The 21,853-nt window shown below is 36.5% G+C and overlaps 1 protein-coding gene across 3 annotated transcripts in view; it reads right to left on the bottom strand.

Annotated features, from left to right (window-relative positions):
* The window catches only part of LOC146406165 (uncharacterized), an 888,277-nt gene that overhangs the window by 78,383 nt on the left and 788,041 nt on the right, over nt 1-21,853 (bottom strand). Inside the window, exons 14-15 of one of the 3 annotated variants that reach the window (XM_084963627.1) lie at nt 20,721-20,758; nt 2,862-4,762 (exon numbers count right to left, since the gene is read on the bottom strand). The exons of 1 other annotated variant lie outside the window; for it this stretch is intronic. The gene's annotated coding sequence lies outside the window, so the exon portion shown is untranslated. Of the gene's footprint in view, nt 1-2,861; nt 4,763-17,923; nt 20,759-21,853 lie in introns of those variants that run through there. One more of the 3 variants, XM_084963663.1, reaches the window with a different exon arrangement.

The raw sequence follows: 21,853 nt of genomic DNA, 5'->3' as shown, positions 1-21,853 counted from the left end.
AAATCCAAGAAAATTAGTCAATATAATATTGCAATCTTGGAGTTCCCGTCATGGCTCAGTGGTTAACGAATTCGACTAGGAACCATGAGGTTGTGAGTTTGATCTCTGGCCTCACTCAGTGGGTTAAGGATCCGGCATTGCCATAAGCTGTGGTGTGGTAGGTCTCAAGATGCGGCGCAGATCCTGCATTGCTGTGGCTGTGACGTAGGGTGGAGGCTACAGCTCCAATTAGACCCCTAGCTTGGGAATCTCCATATGCCATGGGTGCAGCCCTAGAAAAGACAAAAGACAAAAATATATATGTGTGTGTGTGTGTGTATATATATGTATATATATAATATTGCAGTCTTAATAAGAATAGATGGAACAGTATACTGTTTCTCTCTGTGTTATTATTGGTTAGAAAAGATTTGTGTATTCCATTTACAGTATTTTTAAGGTAGCCAGATTAGAGTAGAACACTGTTTAAGTGAAAACATAAGGGAATAAAAATTAAGATGCGTTTTCTCCAGTTTTTGTTAGAACAGCTAAATCTATAACTTCCAGCAGAACACAGCATTTTTCCATTAATTGCTTAAAGTATAATTATCCCGTCTTATACAGATATTTAAATGAATATTTAATGGGATGCATATATATATTGTGTGTTGTATGAATATATGTATTCACGTGTGATATACTTGGTTTCTAAACTATCCAGGTTCCTATCGTTTTTTTTGCCTTTTAAAGCCATCCATCCATCTGAAACATTTGAACACATTCACTACATACTCCGAGAATATAGAGAATGTTTTGAGGTTCTGGCACAAGATCATCTTTTCTTTTTGTAACATTGCCCCCCCTCTTCCCCAGCCTCTTGTCTTATGTTCTCTTTAGCTCATTCTGTCTTTGGATGTTATTGTTCCTCTTAAAACTTTGAGGTAGGATAATTATTGAATGTTAATTTATGATTTTTTTTTCTTTATTTTTTGTCCCTTCTCTCGTTTTAGGAAGATGGTCAGGACATTTTAAGAAAGTGTTCCATAAAGCAAGGCCAAAATGAGAATTGGAGTACAGACTCTTCCTTTTCTGGCCTCTTACTTTCCAAAATGTGGACTAACTAAGGAACATATTACTAAGATGTTTCAGAAAAGGAGGGAAAGTAAGGATACATTTTAAGAGAAAGGAGTGATTCTGAGATCATAGGAAGAGGTTGATATGTTGCTGGTGGGTGTAAACTTATTAGAAGTGATGTGGTATTTGGTGGAATGGTTTGGGAAGATGGCAGAAGAGAAGGCAGAGAACAGTATTACCATCTGTGCAGAGATGTAGAAAAACACTAGAATTTGAGGGACCACTGTAAGCTTGAAACATGAAGATGTCAGTATCAACTGTGATGTACTGGAGTCCAATTGACTTCTTTCCCAGTGGAGACCATAGACCCATTTTCCACTTTCCCATGGTCACTTAGATTGTGCACAGACCTTGCACAGACCCAATGGGAACTACCAAATGAATTATCATTAGATAAAGAAAAATGGTAAAAGTGGAATATTCCTTATACCCCTCAATTTGGGGTTTAATACATAACTCAAATTTATCTTCGGTCATCAATGAACATTTTTTTCTTTTTTCATGGCCACACCCACGTCATATGGAAGTTCCCAGGTCTGAGCTATAGCCACTGGCCTACATCGAGCTGTATCTATGACTTACAGTAGAGCTCATGGCAATGCTGGATCCTTTAACCCACTGAGCAAGGCCAGGAATGGAACCCACATCCTCATGAATACTAGTCAGGTTCATCACTGCTGAGCCACAATGGGAAATCCCCGGACATCAATGAACTTTAAGAAACATTTTAAAAAGTGTTAGAAAGATGATGTGAATATAAAGTAATATCAGGCAGTTTCTCGGGGGGTTGCCGAATGATCACAGAAAATTTAGAAACCGTAGCTATATAGTTGTCTTATGGATAAGCCATGTAGTAGATCATTTTGTAAATACAGCTCAATATAATACATCAGTATTTAAGTCTCATTTTAATGCTTTAATTAAAAAGGGTCAAGTCTTCAAATGTTCCCTTGGAATTGCTGGTCTGTAATTAAGTAATATGTCAAATAGAAGAATTCAGTTTATGCAATATAAATTCTCAGATTTCAACTGTTGTATATCTGTTTTTGACAGTGATAAAAACAAGAATAATTCCTTCATCAATATAAGATACTGTGAAGCCTTCGTGTAATCTACTTGGAAAACTGTTTATCACTAGAAAAGTTCTACATAATTCCATGTTGTATTTATTTCCCTATGTCTGCTGTAAGATAGTATAACAAATTGAGTGGCCTAAAACAACAGAAATTTATAGTCTCACAATTGTGGTGGCTAGAAATCTGAAATCAAGTGTGTCATCATGGCCACACTCTTTCCAAAGTCTCTAGGTCAGAATTTTTCCTTCCTCCTTGATGGTGTCAGAGACCAGCTGCACTGGACAATTATTTAGGCAAAAAGACTTTTTCCAGGATTTGCAATAGGAGTCAAGACTATTTCAATAGAGGAGACAGAATGAATGTATCTCTGCAGAGACAAAAGGCAGGAGAATTTTAAGCCCTGGGATAAGCTGGTGGAACAATACTGGAGACCATTAGATGGAGAGGTTGGTTACTGTGATTAGGCCACCTGTGTTTGTTGATTGGCACATCAAAGTTAGGTTCCTGCTCAGCCACATAGACTGAGAGGTAGGGGTGTTATCTCTGTTGATAATTATATTTCAAAGGGATGGCTCCCAGGTGCCTTGAGAAGGACATTCCTGGGTTGTAAAACTGGCAAGAAGCTGGAAGAAGATTTACATCTCGAACAGAGAAAGTATTTATAATTGCTAGTTTTCTTTTTGTTTTTTGTTTTTATTTTTTCTATTATAGTTGATTTACATTGTTCTGTCAATTTCTGCTGTATAGCAAAGTGACCCAGTCTTACATACACACACACACACACACACACACACACATACATATATACATATATAACATTCTTTTTCTCACATTATCCTCCATCATGTTCATGACAAGTGACTAGAAATAGTTCCCTGTGCTATACAGCAGGATCTCATTGCTTATCCACTCCAAATGCAATAGTTTGTTGCTAGTTTTCTAAAGTAAATGTTCTAGGGAAAGAGAGGTTGGGGCCTATAGTCAGGCCCTGTGCAAAGTTTAGTTAAGCTGAAGGAAATATTATCAAATATTGGTCATTAGTTCCTGGCAGTGTTTGGTGATTCTTGGCTCACAGACAACTCAAGGCAATCTCTGCCTCTGTCTGAATTCTACATCAGTTGCGGGAAACTACTGGTAGCTTTTTAAGCTGGTAAGTAGCATGAGGTCATATTCTTAAGAGATTCCTTTGGCTGCTTGAAAAGACTAGATAGGTAGGTAACTATTACCATAGTCTGGGCAAAAACTTACAGTAACTTGTAGACCAGAAAAGCAGCTAAAAAGATAAAAAAATGTGAATATAGAGGTAGATATTGTCTTAAGAAACATGAGAACTTGCCAAAGTTTGGACCTGAATAAAGAAGTAAATGAAGGAAACAGTAAAAGTTTTGTCATTGTCATGTAGGTGGATGTTATTGCTGTTTAGTGAGATGAATAATTAGAAGGGTGGAGGAAGGTTAGTGAGCAGTGTAATTAAATGAACAGTTCTGAACTATCTAAACTTAAGATCTTATTGGGTCTTGTTTGTTTTCCTAAGGAGGAATCTAAAATAGACAGTTAAATATGTATGTCAGCAATTCTGAAAAGAGATCTGAACAGAGGTCAGTTTGAAAATCTTGAATCTTCTGTGGTGTTCCAAGGAATGGGACTGTTGTGTACTAAAAAATATATGTAATATTTATTGAGGAATCACTCTGCGCTAAATACTGTTACATTCATTGTGTTTATTACCTTTACAGAATTATCATAAATTTATCATATTTGCTCAGTTCTATCTCCATTGTGACAATGAAAATATCTAGTTTTAGGAGTTCCCTTCGTGGCTCAGCAGTTAACGATCCTGACTAGTACCCATGAGGATGTGGGTTTGATACCTTGCCTCGCTCAGTGGGTTAAGGATCTGGTGTTGCCCTGAGCTGTGGTGTAGGTCACAGATGTGGCTCAGATCCCGCATTACTGTGGCTGTGGTATAGGCCAGAAGCTACAGCTCTGATTTGACTCCTAGCCTAGGAACCTCCATATTCCACAGGTGAGGCCCTAAAATGAAAAAAAAAAAAAAATCTAGTTTTAAAGGGGACAATCAAGGTACCTTTTGGTAAAAAGATCAGAAACTCTAATTCTATCTGGATTAAGCTAAATAGAAAATATGAAATTGGAGATAAATATAGCTTTATATGAGGATAAATCTAGTGTCAGGAATGTCACAAAGGCCATTTTTTTTTTTTTTGCATCATTCTATTATTCTTTTGTACTATTGGCTTCAGACTAATCCTGACTCACTTTGAGATCAAAGAGAACTGCCAGGAGCTCTAATCTTCCATGGTTTGTATCCAGCAGAGAAGAGGGAGCATCTTCATCTGAGCCCTCACATCAAAACGATGAAATTCACTTTGATTTAGGTCAGTCATGTCTACCTTCAAATCTGTCTCTAGTCCTCAGAAAGACCTCAGGGCATAAGAAGAAAGATGTGTGGCACCAGGAGATTCTAAATTTCCTAGAAAATGTCTACTAAAGCTGCAGCAGTTATCAGAGGTGGGCTGAGGTGATGAGACACAGGATTCCAGAGGCAGTTTGCTCTAATAATAGGAGAGAATTGGAGAAAAAAGATAAGGACAGGAAATGAAACCAGGAATTAGACCAAATTACAAATGCATGTGATGAAATTCCCTTCATTCGTTAAAATAAGGCTATAAATCTGATTATAAATTTGCTAGCAGCCAATGGGAAAATGGAACTATATTATGTTCTACAATGACAGAAATCAATTATAAGGCAAAGTGAAGATAATTAATAAGCAGAATAACTATTCTAAGTATCAAGCATTCCTTTCTCAAATTCAAGATGCAGCTAAAAGAAAGGGCTGTGCAATGTAAAAAATGATATCCTCAGTAATGTCTCAAAAATGTGTCCACGGGTTATATGTAGAATTCCTTATACCAGACAATGGCATTGTACTAAAATTCAGGTCAAGATAAGAAATTCACAAATGCAGTTTACCGATGGTCAGAATTATTCTGGCATAGTCTTTGGACTACCTGAAAAAATGAATAGATCAAATAGCCTTTAGGTAATATTTTTTTAAATTGTGTTTCTTAAAAAATTTTTGACTGCTCTTGCAAACAAAGGTTTACATATTTTAATACATCTATATATAATATCTCTCAAATGCTTAGAAACAGTTATAGTCCACAAGAAGTAAACAATTTTCATTTTAATTAACAATTAGCTCAATATTATTCTATTTTATAACTTTGATGGGGAAAAATTAAGCAAATAAAACTAATGCAGTTGTAAGCTGTATTAATATAAGCAGGATGTTTGAAGTGGGTAGTGAGAATCCTGTTCTACTCAAGAGTATTTCTCTTGGAGTTCCCGTCGTAGCGCAGTGGTTAGCGAATCAGACTAGGAACCATGAGGTTGCGGGTTCGGTCCCTGCCCTTGCTCAGTGGGTTAACGATCTGGCATTGCTGTGAGCTGTGGTGTAGATCACAGATGCGGCTCGGATCCCGCGTTGGTGTGGCTCTGGCGTAGACCCGAGGCTACAGCTCCGATTCGACCCCTAGCCTGGGAACCTCCATATGCTGCGGGAGCGGCCCTAGAAATGGCGAAAAGACAAATAAGTAAATAAATAAACAATTAAAAAAAAAAGAGTATTTCTCAGAGCATACCTGCACCCCTGATTCAAATTCTGGTTGCCTGGATTTTAGATAAATATCAAAAAATGAGAAGTTCTAGAAGTCAGTTACACAGGTAGATTTCAAAATGTTAACTGCATTTTATAAAGAATGATTCAAATAGTTGAGGTTTAGTTTTGAGGGTGAGGGATGATAGAACTAATAATAGCTAGTAATAGAACTAATAAAAGCTAATAATAGCCAGCTTCTGAGATGTGAACAGATGCTGTAGAGAAGACTTGCCATGTATGTGAGTGCTGATCTGGAGGCAGAACTAGGACCACAGTGTACCATGTACAAGGAGATAAGAGTTCTACTAACTAGAACAATCTATCTAGCAGTTAGAAATTCCAAACATGAAATAGGTTTCATTAGCAAGTAATGAGTTCATGTCCTTGGAGAAATGACAAAAGGAAAAGACATTGGTGAGAGATGATTCAACTTTTGAATGATAAGTTGTAGTAAGTGATTATAACGTCCACTGTAACACTAAAAGTCTGTCATTTTGGTCAGCATTCAAAATTCTTACTACTTATTAATCCACTCAACACTTTTCAAATATTATATGCTATGTGCATTTCTAAGCTTTAGAGGATATAGCAGTGAATAAGAAAATGAAGGCTTCTTTGACGCTTACTCTATTTGGGAGGAGTTGGTGGGTACAGATTAACAATAAACAATTCTATAATAGGAAGAAAAAGAAAGTAGTATAAAGTGCAGAATATCACTCTGAGCAATGTGTTTGATGTGATGGGTACTGACCACTGGCATGAGAACTGCTGCATTCACCCCTGCTCCAGTGGGCTCTGTCTGAATGTCTGCATTGTCTCCTGCCACCTCCCATTGAATCCATACCTATGGGCTTGGCCCTGACAACCTCTTTCAGGTTGTGAATACTGAGCATTCTTGGGCTTTTCAATCTGAGTGCAATTTAAGTTTCATTTCTGGTGGTATGAATGTGTGTAGTTACACAAACAGGCAATAGGATTTGAAGTGGGACATGCTAAGGGCCTGGATGGAAAAGCAGTCAGCAATGGCTCCTCTAATTAGAAATATGTTAAAAATTCAGTATCAACATTTCTAAAGCATTATGTCTCAAAGCATGATCTGAAAGGCATCTATGTAAGAGTCACCAGAAATGCTTGTTTAAAATGCAGATTTCTGTTCCTTCCAAGTCACAGTGGAATCTTTGTGGGTAGAGACTATCAATCACTATTTTGAACAGACTCCTCAGAGATGTGTCTGTACACTAAAGTCTGAAAACCTCTGTGTCAAGGAATAAGAACTCAAGCAATAAAAAATATGAGTACCACAAAGGAAAACTTCTCAGAGATATAAAAAATATAGAACTGCTATCAAGAGCCGAAGAAAAGACAATAGGACTCGCAGGCATATGGTTGTGTTACCTAAGAAAGGAGATAAGTCAGCCTTGAGACTTACAGTTATAATCAGAGCTCAAAGACTGTGCTTTCCCCCATCCCAGCCAGTACCCAAGAGGCTGCTTCTGTTGATACCAAATGACATAAAATAAAAAGGGATACATTTAACGTAAGATGAGGAGAACTACCTTTTTTAGAAAACAGAAGGTTTCTATAGTGGCTGAAAGGAACTTATAAAAATTTAAAAATAATTTCTTAATTACTTTAAGACAGGGTCATATTATGTGCTAATGACTCAAGTATACTTATACAGTCTGCCTATCTAGGTTGTTATTCCCTACATAAAACTTTAATAACCTTCTTGCATGTAATCAGGAGAGCTTAAAAATATTTAGCACATAGTAAATACTGAGTAAACACTCAGCTGTTGGGAGTCCCCTGGTGGCCTATTGGTCAAGGATCTGGAGTTGTTTCTTCTTTGTCTCTGGTCACTGCTCTGCTGTGGGGTCCATCCTTGGCCCAGGAACTTCTGTGTGCTGTGGGTGCAGCAAAAAACAAAACAGAAACCCAAGACTCAGCTTTTGGTGATGACGGAATAGTTTAAACCTCTAGATTGTTGGCTGAATGAGGACTTTTCTAGGGTGATTAAGAAAGGGGAACAAGATTTTAATGTATGTTAGATATATGCAAAAGCATAGATTTAGCTGTACTTTTATTCATTATCACTAAATGTCCTATATTGAGAGAGGAAGGAGACAGTAAAAGAGAAAGAGACAGAGAAGAAGGTTGAAAGAAGCTTATGGATTTGATTTATTTACCATTAAAAGTGATAGCTATGTATTTTAGAAATCTATTTACCAGCATCTTAAAGACAAGAGGGCTCCTGGTTAAAATCGTTTTTTCAAAAACACAGTGATTCAGATGAATTTAAATTAATCTCCAATGACAGGTTTACAAGCCTTGTAGATCAAGACAAGTGCTAGCTACAGTTTCACTTGGTTTTCATATTTGATTCTGTGATCTCTGACAAAATTATAAATTAGATGTGAGGATTTGATGCAAAGCAAAAAGCTAAGTAGACGTTAAGTGAGTGAAACTGTCTTCCCGTTTGGAGACAGAAGTTTTCCAATATTTTTCTCTATGTGTTTTTATCAAACAAGTCAGCCTTGGCGTATTTTCAATGGTATTGTAATTGAAATAACCAATACTCATGGATGCCTATAATTATACTGTCATATAAGTTAGTTGCCGCTGATTGGTTGGAGTCAAGGTCAGAATTATTTTCTAAAACTTCTGGCACAGAGCAATCTAGACAGAGCCCAAATAGTATTATGAATGCTCTACAGGTACTTCCACATATGCCAAAGCTCAAGGGACAAACTTTACTGACTCTGATTCCAACTTTGAGAGTCATTTGTGAGATACACGTGGAACACAGTATCTTAGAAGTTCAAAGGTAAGGTCTTAGAGGATCCTATAATAATGTTCAAAAAGGAGTTAATACAGTTTTGAGATTTTGTAAATTCTTGGAATGGAATACTTCAGAGTAACAGGGGAATCAGATTTATATCCAACTACTTCAAATATCAATGTTTAGGAAAATACAGGTATTACCTTTCATTTGCTTTTAATATCCTACTGGAGATATTAGCCATAGGAGATTAAGTTCATAAATTCAGACAGAAAGATTCAGTTACCAAATGTTTAAGAACCAGATTAAAATATTAATAGTATTGAAGGATTAAGTACAATATAGTGTGTTCTTTTTCATGTGTATGTCATCAAAACAGCACTCATTAAATTTTATTTCTCCAGATACAGCAAATAATCTGATCATACAATTAGAAACCTGTGATTTTTCATGTTGTTGCATCTTTCATTTTGCTTTTAGGTCTAGGATGCAGTCTTGAAGAAAGTGGAAAGGCTCTGTCGTCTACTTAGCATTCTTGTTATGTATCATCTGTCTGTCTGTATCTCTCTACACCCTGCCATACTCCAGGTTTTAACTTGGTGCTTTGATACATACTTGGGAAAATAGTTGATAAAATTTGGACAGTCTGTAAATTTGAACTAGGTTACATTTGCCTACTGTAAAAACAATTCCATTTTAAGGAGGCGATACTCTTTTTTTAAAATTATTTATTTATTTATTTATTTATTTATTTATTTTTGTATTTTCTAGGGCTGTACCCACGGTATATGGAGGTTCCCAGGCTAGCGGTCTAATCGGAGCTGTAGCCGCCGGTCTACACCACAGCCACAGCAACACAGGAGCCGAGCCATGTCTGCCACCTACACCGCAGCTCATGGCAATGCCAGATCCTTAACCCACTGAGCAAGGCCAGGGATCGAACACACAACCTCATGGTTCCTAGTCGGATTTGTTAACCAACTAGCCATGGCAGGAACTCCTATACTCTTTTAAAAAATAATTAGATTATATGATATTAAGTAATTAAGAGGCTTAATGGCAATAAATAGTAATAACAGTTCTTTGATTCTCTTTAGAGAAGAAATGTTATTTAGCAAACAGAATGATAACACTTGCTGAGCTCTTACAGTGAAACTTCAGTACCTTCTTGGTTGCAGTGGCAGAACCATGCATACTGTATTCCTCTCCAGTATGCTAAGAAGAATATCCATTAACTCTCTTAATTGCTATTACATGTAGGACAAGGGTTTTCAACTCTCCAGCAGTTTGTTTAACAATAATTCACTCAAAAAGTCATTCATGTGGAGGTCTCTGTAACAATGTAAAGTTCTCCCTAGTGTGTAGCAGGTAATTATTTTTCTAAAGTTGAGTTGGACAATAATCTCTGTGTAAACAAGACATTCCAATGCAGTCTGTTGATGATGGTTAATTAATTTTTGCCCATTGATGTAGTGCAAAAATTCATTTAGAAGCTGTGAATTGTATGAAATATTAATTACATTCTAGAGGTTTCAGAGCACCACGGAATGATGAAAGTGGGCATTGATAAGCTTTTAATTGCAACCCATTCAGTTGAGCTATTATGTTTTCATAACCCCTTATTTTTCATTAGCTATCTGTCAGTTTATAATATAGTTGTTAATTGAAGTAGAAGCAGAATGTGTGAACTTTGTTTTCCCAATTGTATGCTTGAGTTATCCAGGAAGACAAACATACACATAACCATAGTTGTATTGCACTTTCAAGGCTAATAAAGCTAACAGATGGAGCCAAAAAGAGAGAAAAGAAGGTAGAGAACACAACACAGTTTCAGAGACAAATTTCCACACTCCTCCATGAATAGGGAGAAGTCACATGACTCAACTCTCTATCAAGTACACAGAAAGCTCAGATGAATAAAATCATTTGTGTCCATACAATGTAAACACATTAGAATAGAAAATGATTAGCTCTTTTTGTTCTAGATTAAATATAACATACAAAAAAAGCTTTCCCCCGCTTTAAAAAATTTAACCTTGAATGAGCTTTATGATTGAAGCTACTTTATTATTTTAAAAATACTCATTTGTCCATATATTATGGTGCTAATTATCATATTTTTTTAAATTCTGTGAAAATAATACTTGATGACAGAATGAGAAGAAAATTTTTACAGTTAATCAGTGTCTGGCTCCTAGGAAGTAATAATCCACTTAAAAATAAATAATAACTATAATTTTAAAATTTTAAAAAAGCATTGTACTTGAACAGTTATTTATTTCCATTTTCTAAAATGCTTGAAAATAAAATATATATATCTGTTTAATATGCGTTTTTGATATTTTTAAGCTCTATTTGAATCCTCATCTCGCATTGAAGATTGTATATGCTGTTACAATATGCCAGTCAGTTCTATTGTACCTTCATTTAGAAACTGACCTTTTAGATCTGTCAAAATAGTATTTTAAAAATTACCTGGAGTTTAAATAAAATACAATAAAAATATCCACATCCTCAATAATTTTAGTAAGAAAAATCCTTTTTTGTTAGCAAAAGTAACCTAAAGTGCCACTCTGCAGTAAACCATCTTTGAAAACTATAACTCTTGAAAATATCCTTTGGTTAGTTACAATGATTGAATGTCCATTTGCTTCATAGGATGGAAAAGTTAAAGCTTATGTTTTATTAAACTTCAGAATAATTATTATTTCATGAAGCTAAATAAGGCCTTTCTAAATTACCCTGTAGAACCATTTGCCTTCTAGCACACATACATGGATTCTTTCTTTTCTTTTCTTTCTTTCCTTTTTTTTTTTTTTTTTTTTGGTCTTTTTAGGGCTGCACCCATGGCATATAGAAGTTCTCAGGCTAGGGGTCGAGTGGGAGCTGCAGCTACTGGCCACAGCCACAGCAGCAGGGGCTCCAAGCTATGTCTGTGACCTATACCGCAGCTCACGGCAATGCCAGATCCTTAAACCACTGAACTGGCCAGCGATGGAACCCGCATCCTCATGGATACTAGTCAGGTTCATTACTGCTAAGCCACAGTAGGAGCTCCAGTACACATAGATTCTCTTTAATATGTTCAGTGAAGTTTTGTTGTTCTATTACTTTAAATACAAAAGCTGAGCAGTGTGATGTGTCAAAACCAAAACACACCATTTCATACTCTTCCAATCTCACTTCCCTTCACAGATGTTTTCTTCTACATTTCCATGAGCACACACATAATGTACATTTTAAACATAAATGGGATCAAATTATGTATCTTGTTCTATAACCTGCCTTTTCCAATTCACATTCTATCAAATACATTATGTCAGAAATATCTATGTTTTTTTTTTTAAACAGATACACCCTTTTACATAGTGAGATTGCACCACATTTTACCTAACCACTTCCTTATTGATGGTAATTTAGGTTGTTTTTTCAGTACTTCAATATTGCAATCACAGCTATAAAGAACATTCTTGCTAATATTTTTCAGAGATTTCATCCTGTAAGTCTTCTAATGTTTATTAAGAATGATGTTGTTTATTAAGATCAAGGGAGGGTTCTCTTTGAATTTAATTTCCAGATGCCTACTTTTTGTTTCAAGAAATAAAAGTTAGTGCTACTGCTCCAGGTTGGGTTGTGACACAGCCAACAGAAATTTTAAAAGAGATAATTTCTCTGCCAACTCTTACAGAAATTTTATATTCAGAAAAAAGTACCAGCTCTGCAGAGAGAGAGAGAAAGAGGCCTAGGGGCATACAGCTTAGTGAGCAGATCATGGATCTATTAGCAGAGGTTTTCAACCCAGGGCAATTTGCCTCACTCCCTACTCCCCCCAAAACCTCAAGGACATTTGGCAATGTCTGGTAATGTTGTACTTGTCCAAACTGGGCGTGGGGAGATGTTACCAACAGTTACTAAATAGAGAGTAGGGATGCCTCTAATGTGAGGAATAGCTGTCCACCACAGAGTACAGTCTGGCTTGAAACATCAGTAGCACTGAGGCCGAGAAAGCCTGCTTTGTTAAAAATATAAAGTGGCTTCCTTTCCACTGGCTTTAACAACCAGGGTCACAGACTTAGCAAGCAGAACACCGATTGTATTCTGCCTCAACTTGCACAATCAGCCAGCCTCCCCTGTATGGGGCACACCTGGTGGCCTTGAAAGATGTGCATAGAAACTGACATGAATTCTAGATAAATTACAGGAAGGAAATCATTTCCTAATAGCTTCGAAAAGTAAGAACACTTCACCAATAAAGGGACCAAATGTGAAATGGAAAAACCCCAAGTAGTTGTCAGTTGACTTTGGGTCTAGTTCCAGCTTATCTATTCCCTAGTAGTATTATCTGTGACATGAAAATCTTGAACTGGCTAACTTTTAGGCCACTTCCAGATTGAAAATCCAACCATTCTTAACCATACAATGTATGGTTAAACCTTGGGACTCAGGATCCAGACAGTCTAGGTTCAATCCTATTTTTGCCATTTATGAAGTCACTACCTCGAGAAGTTACATTCTCTCTCAATGCCTCAGTCTTACTACCTAAAAAAAAAATGAATAAATAAAAGAGGAACAAAAACCAAGCAGGAGGCATAACTCTCCCAGACTTCAGGCAATATTACAAAACCACAGTCATCAAGACAGTGTGGTACTGGTACCAAAACAGACAGGAAGACCAATGGAACAGAATAGAGAACCCAGAAATAAACCCTGACACCTATGGTCAATTACTCTTTGACAAAGGAGGCAAGAACATAAAGTGGGAAAAAGAAAGTCTATTCAGCAAGCATTGCTGGGAAACCTGGGCAGCTGCAGGCAAATCAATGAAACTAGAACACACCCTCACACCATGCATGAAAACAAAACTCAAAATGGCTTAAAGACTTAATTATAAGGCAAGACACCATCAAACTCCTGGAAGAGAACATAGGCAAAACATTTTCTGACATCAACCTTATGAATATTTTCTCAGGTCAGTCTCCCAAAGCAACAGAAATAAGAGCGAAAATAAACCAATGGGACCTAATCAAACTGACAGGCTTTTGCACAGCAAAGGAAACCAAAAAGAAAACAAAAAGACAACTTACAGAAAGGGAGAAAATAGTTTCAAATGATGCAACTGACAAGGGCTTAATCTCTAAAATATACAGACAACTTACACAACTCAACAGCAAAAAAGCCAACAATGCAACTGAAAAATGGGCAAAAGACCTGAATAGACATTTCTCCAAAGAAGATATACAGATGGCCAACAAGCACATGAAAAAATGCTCAATAGCCCCAATTATTAGAGAAATAGAAATCAAAACTACCACGAGATATTACCTCACACCAGTCAGAATGGCCACATCATTAATAAGTACACAAATAACAAATGCTGAAGAGGGGGTGTGAAGAAAAGGGAACCCTCCTGAACTGTTGGTGGGAATGTAAGCTGGTACAACCACTATGAAGAACAGTATGTAGGTACCTTAGAAATCTATACATAGAACTACCATATGATCCAGCCTTGGGTGTATATCTGGACAAAACTTTCCTTAAAAAAACTCATGCACCCCCATGTTCATTGCAGCACTATTCACAATAGCCAAGACATGGAATCAACCCAAATGTCCATTGACAGATGATTGGATTAGGAAGATGTGGTGTATAGATATACAATGGAATACTACTCAGCCATAAAAAATGAAATAATGCCATTTGCAGCAACATGGATGGAACTAGAGACTCTCAGTACAGAGTGAAGTAAGTCAGAAAGAGAAAGACAAATACCATATGATATCACATATATCTGGAATCTAATATACAGCAGAAATGAACCTTTCCATAGAAAAGAAAATCATGGACTTAGAGAATAGACTTGTGGTTGCCAAGAGGGAGGGGAGGCAGTGAGATGGATTGGGAGCTGGGAGTTAATAGATGCAGACTATCACTTTTGGAGTGGGTTAGCAATGAGATCCTGCTGTGCAGCACTGGGAACTATGTCTAGTCACTTAAGATGGAGCATGATAATGTGAGAAAAAAGAATGTGTACATGTATGTGTAACTGGGTCACCATGCTGCACAGTAGGAAAAAAATGTATTGAGGAAATAATAAAATAATTTAAAAAAATAACAATAGCACATCCCTCATTGGATCATTGTAAGAATTTAAATACCTTAAAACACATGAATTACTTAGGGAAATCTCTGGTACCTGCTATGTGTCAATATATGATAGCTATGATAACAATGAAATACACATCACTAAAAGAACTTACAAAGCCCTGGGCCCCTGACTACTTCTCCATCTGTAGTGTAAAGCTCTTCTTCAAAATACATCCCCCAAGGAGTTCCCATTGTGGCTCAGCATTAACAAACCCAACTACATCCATGAGGATATGGGTTTGATCCTTGGCCTCGCTCAGTGGGCTAAGTATCCAGTGTTGCCATGAGCTATACTGTAAGTTGCACATTGTGGCTTGGATCCTGTTTTGTTGTGGCTGTGGTGTAGGCCGGCAGCTGTAGCTCTGATTGGACCCCTAGCCTGGGAACCCCTCCATATGCTGCTGGCACAGCCCTAAAAAGTAAAAAAAGAAAAAAAAAATCCCCCAAGAGCTTCTGCACATACCATCCCTTCTGTTTGCTATCCTCTCAGCTTCCATACCTTTTTATCCTCAGTGCCTGGTGTATATTAGGTGTTTAGCAGATATGTGTGAAATGCAATTTTCTCTGCTGACTGTGCTCTGCATTGCTGGTAGTTCCCCCACAGGATGTGGGACTAGTTAGAGTAATGTGCTAGAGATCAGGACTGTTCCTAAATGCCAGCTTTCTTCTGAATACATGATAGGACTTCAGTCTTTCATATGCTTGAAACCAGCTACAACCATGTAACTTGCTTAGACCAAGAAAATGTGAGAACTCCTATGAGTTTCACTTTCTGGATATAACTATGCAAAGCCACTATGCAGCCACCCTCTTCTCTCAGCCTCTGTGATCGCAGAAGCTTGTCTCAGTGGTTTTTCTGTCCACCCATCACTGAGTGACTCAATGAACAAAAGATTCCTTGCCAACAATAAACACATAGCATGAAATCAACTGTGTTGCTTTAAGCCATTGAAATATTGGATTATTTGTTCCTTTAACAAAAGCTATTCAATCCTGACTAATATAGGTAGGCTAGAATGAAGCTTTGAACAATTCAGTCTTTTTCCTGCTTCATGAAGGCAAATTTTATATAGATGTTATTTTATTATTGATAAAATATGCCTACTATTAAATGTGAAAATATAAACTTAATTAAAATGAAAACCTTTACCTAATCTGTAAGATTGTAATATCTTGGCTTGTCTTATTATGTATTATTGAAAATATCTTGTGAATTAAGCATTTTGCTGAATCAGTTTTCTCAACCTGGCTGTGCATAGGACTTATCTGGGGAGCTGAAAAATAAATAGCCCCCACGGCTTCATCCCCAGAGATTCTGACTGGCCTAGGGTGGGGCCAGGGCCTCACTGTGCTATATATGATTCCCTTGTGCTGCTGGGTTGAGAACTACCACTTTGAATCTACATAAAGTCTAATAGCAGATGATTATCACAGATTCAACAGGTTGCTTTAAAATTTTTCAGTCTGGTGACAATAGTTTACAGAGTAACCCTGGTAAAATCACGTAGTTGTTCTAGGCCTGCTTCTCATCTTTAATCCTGGGATAACAACTTCCATTCCCAGTGTCTTGCGTGGCTCTACATGTTTTGTCCATATGAGAAGTGGTCTCTGATTCACCCATGAGGGTTCCAATAAAGGTCAGATACCAGATCCCAGAGGAAATGTCTGAACAGTTATCAAGCCTAATGAGTAGAGTGGACATTCAAATTATAAATTTCCAGAGTTCCCGTCGTGGCGCAGTGGTTAACGAATCCGACTAGGAACCATGAGGTTGTGGGTTCGGTCCCTGCCCTTGCTCAGTGGGTTAACGATCCGGCGTTGCCGTGAGCTGTGGTGTAGGTTGCAGACGCAGCTCGGATCCCGCGTTGCTGTGGCTCTGGCGTAGGCCGGCGGCTACAGCTCCAATTCAACCCCTAGCCTGGGAACCTCCATATGCCGCTTGAGCGGCCCAAGAAATAGCAACAACAACAACAACAACAACAACAAAAAGACAAAAAAAAACCCACCAAATTATAAATTTCCCCTCACAGGGCATCTATTAGTCTTTGGGATTTTTATAGCCGTCATCTGTATCAGTAATAGTTGGGAGGTCAAATGCTGACCGTGATGAGTAGTAATGCAATGGAGTCTTTTTTCCTAAAATTTGATTTCATATTCCTTTTCTTTTGTCTTGAAAAGAAACTAAAAGTATTTCACAGTCAGAGAACACTTAAAATAAGCTGAGTTGAAATCCCGCCCTGTATGTATGTGAGAGAAAGGAAGCATGTAGAGAATATTATGTTGGAATATTAATGTCATTGCACAATCTTCTCTTTCCTAATGGTTTTGCTTACTCAGGGAAACAGAGTTGGCTAGTATATTACAAAAGTCAGTCATTTTGCCTACATTATGCTCATTGCATATTGTCAACTCTAAGGCAATTCCTCATGTCCTACATGGGAAATACATAAAGAATTGTTACATCTACTTTTTTTTTTCAGTCATGAACTCAAGTTGACTTTTAAAGGTTGTATCTAGATAACTAACTCATTTGATTACATTCCTCTTTTGTTGTTCCTCAAATATGTCAGCGCACTGGCTGAGTCAGTTTTACCAGGGCTGTTACACATGTTTTTGTCTTTACTTCTGCATATCACACTTGTAGCCAGTTCATTTGCTATTCCATGAAAGGGCAAGAGTTATCTTATGGAAATAAGAGAGAAATAAAAATTCAGCTTTATGTAAGTAAGTATGCTGAGGAGAGAGAAAATTAGTACAGTATTGAGAAAAATATTATATCTACATTTCTGTATTAGTAACTATAAATAAAATATATTTATACATATATTTATATGTGTTTTTTAAATTGTCATTATTTATAAATGGTTAGGTTTTATGGTTACGTCTAAATTAGTAGGTAGGATCTGATATAATAATGTGCTTATTTAACTTTTTATTCTTAGCACCATAGTAGCATCCAAAATCAGTAATTATTATGAGGAACAAAAAGGCAAGCAGAAACATAAAGAATATTTTTTCTTGTTCATTAAACTCTAAGCTAAGGTATTAATGGCCATTAATCAGGGCTGCATGTGTCTATTTAATAAATTATTGTCTTGAAAAGAGAATTGTAGACAGAATACTATCTAAAAAGTTCCACGTTTTAATGGACAACCAGCACCATATTTACCTTCACATAGAAACCATTAAAGAATTAGAGGTAGTGACTAATTTCATAGGATTAATAGAAAATAGAAAGTAATAAATAGTTCTCTCCTTAAACACGTCAACCAAAATGTCAACTGTCTTATTACTGAAGTTGAATTTACATTTCAAAAATCTTAGAATTTCAAATTTCACTTTTTATTTCATAACTCCAATCTGTCCCAGTTGTTTTAAAGCAAAAAATAGATCCTTGTTCTTGGTATAAAGTAAAGCAAAAGGTAATATATGCATATAATTCTTATGTGACAGACATACAAATGATTAATAAATTAGTAAGTTATTGTGTTTTTGTTTCCTATTTTCCCCTTAGAGCATCACTATGTAGATTCTGAGGCTTTTTTATTTTTATTTTTTTTTTGTCTTTTGTCTTTTATAGGGCCACATCCGCAGCATATGGAGGTTCACAGGTTAGGGGTCTAATTGGAGCTGTTGCTGCTGGCCTACGCCACAGCCACAGCCACAGCAATGCCAGATCTGAGCCGCGTCTGCGACCTACACCACAGCTCATGGCAACACCAGATCCTTAACCCACTGAGTGAGGCCAGGGATCGAACCCGTAACCTCATGGTTCCTAGTCAGATTCATTTCCACTGTGCCACAACGGAAACTCCTGATTCTGAGGCTTTTTAACTTGATTAATCTGTATACTTATTTCATAATTTATCCCTTCTTGGTGATTTACTTTCTCTGGTAGGACTTTCCACTTTGCCTGTAAACATGGTCAATAAAATATCCCTTAAACTGCATAGTCAATCTCAATTTCCCATATCTTTCTCTCTTTAAGAAAATTGTTGTTATTATTTCAGCCTTAGTTTTGTAACTTGAATTTGAATTTTTATCAGAATAACACATATACATTGTTTAAAGGTGAAATTTAATATAAAGCTTATAAGAACAAAAGTGCTATTTCCTACTTCATCTTCTTAATCCTAACGTCCCTTTAAGAGCAAACCAATTTCAACTCTATTTCAAAAGATTTTCTCTGAACTTACTGTTATTTTTCTAAATAAAATATGTATGTTGATATTGATATTCGACATTATTTGTTGACCTCCTACTTATGGAATATAAGAATTTATACACATAGATGCACATAAAAATACTTTTATAACCTCTTAATACATTTACTTCACTTTTTTTTTTTCTTTTTACAGCCACACCTGCAGCATAGGCATATGGAAGTTCTTGGGCTAGGAGTTGAATCTGACCTGCAGCCAAGGCTTATGCCACAGCCACAGTAACACCGGATCCGAACCAGATCTGCAACCTATGCCACAGCTTACAGCAACACCGGATCCTTAACTCATTGAGCGAGACCAGGGATCAACCCACATCCTCAGGGACACTATGTTGGGTTCTTAACCCGCAGAGCCACAACAGTTCAGTTTATACGTCACTTCAGTAGATGAAAGAGTCAAGCTGTTTGTTCCATGCACTCAGTGTATGAAAAAAAAGCAGGGGTCTAATAACTAGAATAAACACTCTTGGTTTGGCAAGGGAAAACCTGAAGACGTGCAGCAGACACTGTTATTCTGGTATTTTTGAAACTCTTAATAAGGTATTTTGAGGGGTCTATTAACTGGGTCCCAGTTTCACTCCCTGGAAGGTGTTCCCTTCTCTGTTGTCCTCCTCTATCCCCAGCTTCACACTCAGGGAGCTTCTTCCTTTTGCACTGTCTTCTAGGTTGCAACTGTGGTAGGCATCTGAAAATAAGCCCTCATGGAGACAAAGCCAAGTTCTCAGCCTGCCTGCTAGATGGTTAGGTATCTAGGATCTTTAACAGTCACAGATTTTACCCCCTATTGGCTTGAGGTTTCTTTAGCAATAGAATATTCTTAAAAACATACTGTGATTCTTATTTATTTGATGCTGGTTAGTTCTGTATGCCAACAGATATATCCAAACATTTTATTTTTTTCTTTTCAACCTCATGCCTTTCTCTTTTGGCTGAACTAGGGATATTTGGGGCTTATCTGATTTGAAGGGGTGAGCTTATATTTCCTTTTCTTAAGCCACTTGTTCCCATGAACGGATTTACTACCTGCCACACCTATACTTTGATATACTTTCATTCAGAGTTTTAAGAGTAAATGTGACAGCCAAATTCCTGTAATAAGGGTAAATTTTAATCAAACATATTTTCTGAAAATAGTGTTTATTTTTAACTTTTAGGTCTTAGGAGGTGTTTATACCTTATAGGCCCCAGAGTCGATAGACTCCATTCTCTTTTACTAATATTGGCAAACTAGTCACTTTTATTTTTTTCAGCTCAGTTCATTGTTGTAATACCTTACCAAATATGGTCATTGATAAGCAAGGCACAGGTCAACATTTAGTTGACCAATGTCTTCTTTTGAGGCTAAAGTTTATTAAATGTATAATCTGCTTCCCAAAGTACCTCAAGCAGTATTTCTGAGTGTTTCAATAAATCACAACATGGTTCATCATGACCAGTTTCTGATTCAGTTTCTACGATGAACACCTCCAAACCCATAAAACCAAGTGCCGTGTGCCTTAAGTGGTTTTACTTGGGGGAAAGGGTGAGGATGGGGTACAGCTTCTCTTTTTTAGATACCAGTTACTGTGTTCAGTGATAGAGTAGGTTATGCTGTGGTAATGAACAAGTCACAAATCTCAGTGCCTAACAAGAACAAAAGACTTTCTGATTTCTGATACAGTCGCTATGGTTTGGCTGGAGTTCTCTGCTCTGTGGTATACTTACTCCCACTCCAGGACTCAAGCTGTTAGCACAGCCACTACCTATGGAAAAGTAAAGATGATTTAGGCAGAAGAAAAAGAGATCATGTTGAATTTCACAATGACTCTTAAAAAACTTCTACTGGGAAGTGACACCTGATACTTTTCATATTTCATTGGACAAAGCAAGTTATATGACAACATCTGAATTCAAAGAGAAAGGGAAATACAGTTCTCACATATGCCTATAAAGAGAACTAAAAATATGAACAACTATTCCTAAATAACCTTTTCAGTTCTTATCTCATTGCTGATCTGATGTAAATTCCTAATACTTTAACAATTAGATGCTAAAAATATTCTAGGAAGAGAAATAGGATTTTTAAATATAATCTCAGAATTGAAAAAGAATGGTATATAGGACATAAAACTAAGTATTCCTAGAAAAGTATATTCATAAGTAGGGCTACATAGAATTTTATAATTGGTAAATATTTTTTAAAAACACCACAAACAAAAATCAAAAGACAAATGACTAATTGGCAAATTGTTTGTAACCCAATACAAGGAGTGAATTTCCTTAATGTAGAAAGAGTTCTTACAAATCAAGAAGATAAAGTACTATTACCCAATGAAAGATTGGGTAAGGAGGTATATAACAAAGAAAAGAATATATAAATCTTAAGCATATTAATAATAATATTCATAAAAAGAAAAGGACATTAACTATACGGAGGTCCCAGTTTTTGATTTACCATATTGGCGAAGATGAGAATGTCAGACACTGTACTGATTTTGAGAGAGTCGTAATGAGAAAAAGGCAGTCTCATCTATTTCTGGTGGAAAGGTAAATAAATGCCCAATCAAGATAAATATGACATTGTTTATTAAAGTTAAACACGTATACAATTCTTAACTATTCCAATTTTAGGTGTTTATATTTTCAGATAGGATGTGAGAAAAGACATATGATAGGGAATATTTACTGCAGTTTTTTTTTTTTGTAGTAGCAGAATTTTTAAAACAACATAAGGGCTTATAAATAATGGAAATTGGTTAAATAATGTTTATTATTTACATTTACTATAAATACTATGCAGTTGTCCCATGAGTGCTAATATAGAAATAGCCCCAAGATATTCTCAAAAAAATAAAAAT

This window comes from Sus scrofa, chromosome 1, assembly GCF_054392235.1.
Source record: "Sus scrofa isolate SSC_HxYL_T2T_F1_AM1 chromosome 1, Sscrofa_HxYL_maternal_Yorkshire_Landrace_v2.0, whole genome shotgun sequence".
Classification (NCBI taxonomy): domain Eukaryota; kingdom Metazoa; phylum Chordata; class Mammalia; order Artiodactyla; family Suidae; genus Sus; species Sus scrofa.
This window is presented reverse-complemented; position numbering and strand designations above follow the sequence as displayed.